Source organism: Gorilla gorilla, chromosome 3 (genome assembly GCF_029281585.2).
Source record: "Gorilla gorilla gorilla isolate KB3781 chromosome 3, NHGRI_mGorGor1-v2.1_pri, whole genome shotgun sequence".
Lineage (NCBI taxonomy): Eukaryota > Metazoa > Chordata > Mammalia > Primates > Hominidae > Gorilla > Gorilla gorilla.
In genome coordinates this window covers 205,816,979-205,822,978 of record NC_073227.2, presented here as the reverse complement: position 1 = coordinate 205,822,978, position 6,000 = coordinate 205,816,979, and the positions used below count along the sequence as shown (strand labels likewise).

The 6,000-nt window shown below is 50.5% G+C and overlaps 1 protein-coding gene across 4 annotated transcripts in view; it reads left to right on the top strand.

The window, feature by feature from the left end:
• Positions 1-359: 359 nt before the first annotated feature.
• Positions 360-6,000, top strand: part of ACSL1 (acyl-CoA synthetase long chain family member 1) — a 71,486-nt gene continuing 65,845 nt past the window's right edge. For 2 of the 4 annotated variants that reach the window (XM_055384892.2, XM_019025440.3), the window contains exon 1: positions 360-495. The gene's annotated coding sequence lies outside the window, so the exon portion shown is untranslated. Of the gene's footprint in view, positions 496-1,029; positions 1,229-6,000 lie in introns of those variants that run through there. The other 2 variants (XM_063705677.1, XM_063705678.1) reach the window with 2 other exon arrangements.

Here is a 6,000-nt window from a genome sequence, read left to right as displayed (position 1 = left end):
CACTAGCATTTAACCTCTGTGCCCCAGCTTCCTCTTCTGTGAAAGGACAGTAATGACAGTACCTACCCCACCGGCTTATGAAGATTAAATAGAATAATGTGTACTCAGTGTTTGTAGCAATGCCTGGCATCAAGCACTGGGTAAACAGTATCTATTATTATCAAAGGCCTTTATGACAACAGTCATTCTTCAAACGGTCCTCCAGCGAACGCTAGGCGCAAACCCCACGGTAACGGGGACCAATGTTGTTAGAGGTTGAGGTTCCTGGTAGGTCCCAGGTGCTAAAAGGAAGAGCAGCCTTTGGGATGTGAGCCCGAAAACCATCGTGTTGGCTTCTGAAGCCCCCAGATGGGCATGGCAGGGACGCGGAAGCCCTCAGAACCGCACAGCAGGTGGCCGCCGTGGTGCAGCGCGCAGTCGGCCCTCAGCTCCCCTGCACCGGCGCGAGCTGCGGGCGCTGCCCACGTCAGGCTCTGCAGACACCAGACAGAAAAGGTCTTCCGGCCAGGGAGCGTGGGGAAACCCTGTGGGGCCGCGCCCGTCAGTGTCAAGGAAAAACGGAGAGGAAGGCCCTTGCCTCCAGGGCCCTCGCAGCAGAATTCTGCCCGGCCTGCCAGGAGGCCAGCGGGGCACCGGCTGAGGGTGCAGGATCCGGAGGGCGCCGCCCGCCCCTCGGGCATCGCGGGGCCCAGGGTCCGCGGCGCCTCTGAGCTGAGGCGGTCCAATGTACCCTTTGTCCTTCCTCAGATTCATTATGAAATCCGAGGCAGTCTGGGCGACTCCAGCGGCGTTCGGGCGACTCCAGCGGCGTTCGGCCGCCGCAGCCTCTCGACCGCCGGCCACCCGCCAGCCACGCGCGCCCAGACTGGAGGGCGGCCGGGCGCTCGGTGGGGCGGGGCCTGCCGGGGGCGGGGCCTGCGGGCGGGGCGGGGCGGGGCCGCGGGGGGGCGGGGCGGGGCCGCGGGGGGGCGGGGCGGGGCCGCGGGAGGGCGGGGCGGGGCCGCGGGAGGGCGGGGCCGCGGGAGGGCGGGGCGGGGCCGCGGGAGGGCGGGGCCGGCGCGGCGAGCGCACCAGCAGCATCCTGGCTCAGCCGCGGTGCTGGCGGGGGCGCAACCAGCGGGCCTAGGCGGCGGCGCCAGCGGCGCCTTAAATAGCATCCAGAGCCGGCGTGGGGCAGGGAGTGGGCTGCAGTGACAGCCGGCGGCGGAGCGGCCGGTCCACGGAGGAGGTGAGTGCGCCCGCCGTGCGGAGCCGCGCCTGCTCCCGCGGCGGTGCCCGGGCCCCGGCCGAGGCGCCGGCTCACGTTGCCCTTCAGGGCCGAGCCCGGAGCAGCGGCCGCCGCGGAGGCGCGTGAGCCACCCCAGGCTCGTGGGGCCGCGCCGCCTTTCCGGCCTCCTGCCCGCGGCCCCGCTTCCCTCGGCAGCCGGAGGCCTCCAGGGTGCCCGTGCTGCCGCAGCTTCCTGTGTCTGAGTCGCGGGCGGCGCGGGCGCGGGGCTGGTGCGCGGCCGGGGATGCGCGCGGGACCGACCCTTGCGTGTGCGGCGGCGGGGACCGGCCCGGCGAAGCAGCCGGACGCCGCGCTTCGGCTGGGAGGAGGTGGCCCCCCTGGGCCGCTGACGTTGCCCTCGTCCGCGGCCCCCGCCTGCCCAGAGGCCGGGCTCGTGGGCGTTCGGACCGCGCGTGGGGCGAGACTGCACTCGCGCCCGCTGAGATGCCGGCCCCACGCAGCGCGCCGGCACGAGGCCCACAGGCAGCTCAGAGGCCGCTGCCAGAGGCAGACATTCTCTCGGTGACTCCAGAGGAGTGCCCGTGGCCCCTGCACTTGGCCGTGGAGTCATTGATCTAAGGAGTGCTGGCATTTTTTGAAATTGAGAAGCAAAGATGATGTCTGTCACCTGGCAGCGTAGACGGAGAGTGGCGGTAGATGACTTGAATGGACACGTGGATTCGAGTCTGGGGACAGGCGTTCGCCCAGTCAGTGCGTTGTGAGAGTGTGGAAACCCCTTCCCCACTGAGTCCAATTTCAAGGTTATGGAGCATAATTAAGAGTGACCATTCTAAAAGCGTTCTCTAGTGCCCTGGCTAAGACTTTTAAGCTTCTTGGTGCAGGAGTGTCTAAAGTCCCGCGACTCTCACTGCCCTGTCTTTTATTTTCTTGACCTTTGATTAGCGTTGAGAGAAACTGGTTAAATCTTGCAGTTTCTGCCACACGTTTCACAACTTAACCTGTGATTGTCCCAAAGAAAACAATTATTGGCTTCTTGCTAGCAAAAAAATCGAAGGCTTCTGGTTGATTGTTTCTTACTTTTTTTTCTTTTTTCAAGTGGACGTGGAAGAATAGGCTAGCTAAAACTTAAAGTTTGAGTTGTAGGTCTATGCCGGGTAGGCTTGAGAAGATGGTTTTTAAGGAACCATTGCTCGCCATCAGATTGGAGCCAGACAGCGCAGTGTGATATAGTGGAAAAGGACCAGGTCTTGGGAGACTTACTTTCTTGTTCTGACTCAACTCGGAAAACACCTCCCTAGTCTGAGGCCCCCCTCCTTATATGTGTGAACAAACTGCATTAGACTAAAATCTTTCATGAGTCCAAATTCTGTGACTAGAAAAATAAACTTGTTAGCAGCACACCTTATACCTCTCCCCTTTAAAATAGACATATTAAAGACTTCTGTTTTCTGAATTTACTGTAAACAGAATACTTAAAAAAAAAATTACCCAGACAGGCGTGGTGGCTCACTGTAATCCCAGCACTTTGGGAGACCGAGGCGGGCAGATCACTTCAGGTCAGGAGTTCGAGACGAGCCTGACCAACATGGAGAAACCCTATCTCTACTAAAAATACAAATAATTAGCCAGGCGTGGTGGCATGCGTCTCTAGTCCCAGCTACTCGAGAGGCTGAGGCAGGAGAATCGCTTGAACTCAGGAGGCAGAAGTTGTGATGAGCTAAGATCCTGCCACTGCACTCCAGACTGGGCAACAGAGCAGGACTCTGTAAAAAACAAAACAAAACAAAAAATTACCCTTCCCCACAATTATAAGCATTTTGACATATTTCCTTCCTGTCTCTGTTGTTCCTATTTTGGCAGTATTTTTATTATTATCGCAGGCAGCCTGACTGAAAAATCTGGGCTTCTAAGTTTTTGGTATTTAGGAGGTAGATACAAGTGACCCATGCATGTAGGGATAGGTATCTATTTATACCATACAGGTAGAGTTTTCATAGCCACCTCTACTTTTGGGTGAAGTTTAGGCTAACTGAAAGTGTACCAGCATGCATGGTGTATGCAGAAAAATGAACATAATTCAGATTATGTGATAGTTTTCTCTTGTTGCCACTATATATAACCCAGGGCTTACCACAAACTGAAATTTCTTATGCATTGACATTTAGCATTTGATGTAAAATGACTATCTCAGAGTTGCTGCCACAAACACTGGTAAAACTGTCCCTACTTTCTAGCATGCTTAATGTCTAGGTCTTGCTACGTCTTTTTTGATGTAACTGTTTTGTGGAAAATGGTTGTGTGTTTGGGGAGGCTTTTGAGAAAAGATAAGGTTGTCTTGTCATTATAACTGGGTATTTCTCCTCTCTCCCTTCCAGTTTCACTTGTCTGGAAATAGCAAGACTATAGGAGTAGTAATTTCTAGATATTTATAGTCAGTAACCTTAGAGGAATGTTTAGTTTTTAAGATCAATTGAATTTATTGTGTAAGTTTGCCATTTAAAACAGGTGCCCATTTGTGTTTACTGTCTCTTGTAACCAAACTCTGTTCAATTAGAATCCATTAGTAATGTTTTGTGGAGAGTCTTGTTTGGATGATGCAGTGCATGAGGCTCCTGTACTACAAAATAGAAAAGAAGTTCCTCTAAGGCAGCTCAAAGCTGTTGATATCCTAAAGCCTTTTTAGGCCTCCCTCTCTGACAGGCAGTGATCTGACAGGAGGTAGATAAAGGTGCCGGAGTTTTTAGTGAAGGTTGGCAGTCCAACTTGGTAGTCAGACAAACACATGATGGTCAAAAGTGCCTTTGACACTGGGGCCTGGAGAAGAATTCTCAGTGGCCAGAGCTGATCTGAAGCTGCAGGCAGTTGAGTTTGAGTTTCAACATGTTGGTACTTCAAGGGGCTTCTGAAAAGTTTTAAAGGAGCACAAGCCCTGAAGGAGTAGCTGAACTTAGTGAACTGGAGAAGGCAGGGGCAGTTTTACCAGGGTTTGTGGCAGCAACTCTAAGATTGTCATTTTACATCAAATGCTGAATGTCAATGCATAAGAAATTTCAGTTTGTGGCAAGCCTTAGGTTGTATATAATGACAAGAAGAGAAAACTATCACATAATCTGAGTTATGTTCATTTTCTACATCATGACATTTTCACTTTCTTTTTTTTTCTTTTTTCCCAGATAAGGTCTCACTCTGTCGCCCAGGTTGGAGTACAGGCGTGATCATGGCTTGTTGCAGCCTCTCCACCTCCCTGGGCTCAGTTGATCCTCCCACCTCAGCCTCTCCAGTAGCTTAGACTACAGGCGCACATCACTATGCCCAGCTAATTTTTATATTTTTTTCGTAGTGAAGCGGTTTTGCCATATTGCCCAGTTGTCTCGAACTCCTGGGCTCAAGCGATTTGCCCTCCTTGGCCTCCCCAAAGTGCTAGGATTACAGGCGTGAGCCACTGCACCCAGCCCACTTTCATGTTCTTGACTGTGTTAGAAACAACACAGTATTGATTCACTTATGACCTTTGAGGAATCAAGAGGGGCGGGTGAAATATTGGAGACTCCTTGAAGTGTGGCTGGCTTGGAGGGTGTCACCCTTGGACAAAAACTTCAGTGGAGGTGAGTAAGGGCCCTGCTCCCCTGTGCTGCCTGCCTTAGAAGGATGTGATCATCTGGAGGCAAATAGCTTGTTGCTTGAGGCCAGGAGTTCAAGACCAGCCTGGGCAACACAGCAAGACCCCATCTCTAGAAAAAAAAAAAGTAAAAACAATAAGATAAAATCTCAAAACTGGTGGTTCCATACAGGTGCCTGGGCTGATTCTCTTTATGAATTATTTGCTGGTCTTCAAGTTTAAATAAAATTCTGAAAGCTGTCTAATATCTAAAAACCACTTGCCACAGAAAAGCTGTATTTGTTTTTCATATTTTAAGAGTCATACATACTTACTGGAGAAAATTTAGGAAATAGGAAAAATTAAGCTCTTCCAGAGATTAAATACTATTAACATTTTGTTATATTTCCTTCCAGTCTTTTTTCCCTATACAATAAACAAATTTTAAGCATACATTGTTAATTAAAGATTACAATTTTGACAATTTAACTTTATCACCTAAGTTATATTGTGGGCTTTTTTACACGTTGTTACATATTCTTCAAAAAATAAGTTCTGAAGACGACTGCATTATTTGCTGTATGGGCCATAATTTAGTTACTTCTCCCCATTTGTTGGATATTTTTCAGAACAGTTTACCAACCTTTGTTATATGTTTAAATACGTCTTTAGAAAATAAAAAATGTTCTGCTTTAAAACTCTTGAAATTAACAATAATTTGAAAAGTGTTTTTACTAATGAATAGGTTTAATGGACTTTTGGGTTCATGTATTCTAGTCAAAAGCAGTTGAAATAGGGATTTCATGGTTTGGAAAGAGAAATGGAAAGAAGTTAGGGCATCAGAGGAGGAAACGGGGCCTGCCTGTAGACCATTTCCTCATTCTGGAGGGGACTTCTGATAAATGTAGGCTCTATCCATTAGCACAGCTTTGGCTGCTATAGAAATGGGCACTTTCCCCTTAGGTTTGTTGTGGGAGAAATGTCCATATAAGAAGGACTGAAACACTCTGAATACTATTTATTCCTTTATTAAGCAGAGTCATGAGAAAGTGCTTCCGGAGCTAGTTTCTCCTTCAGGGTCCAGGTGTCTGCCACAAAGCAGGGCTGTGGTAGCTGACCGAGGTGGTAGCCACAGCCTGGACACGGCCAGGCTTAGGAACAGAGCAGTGATGAG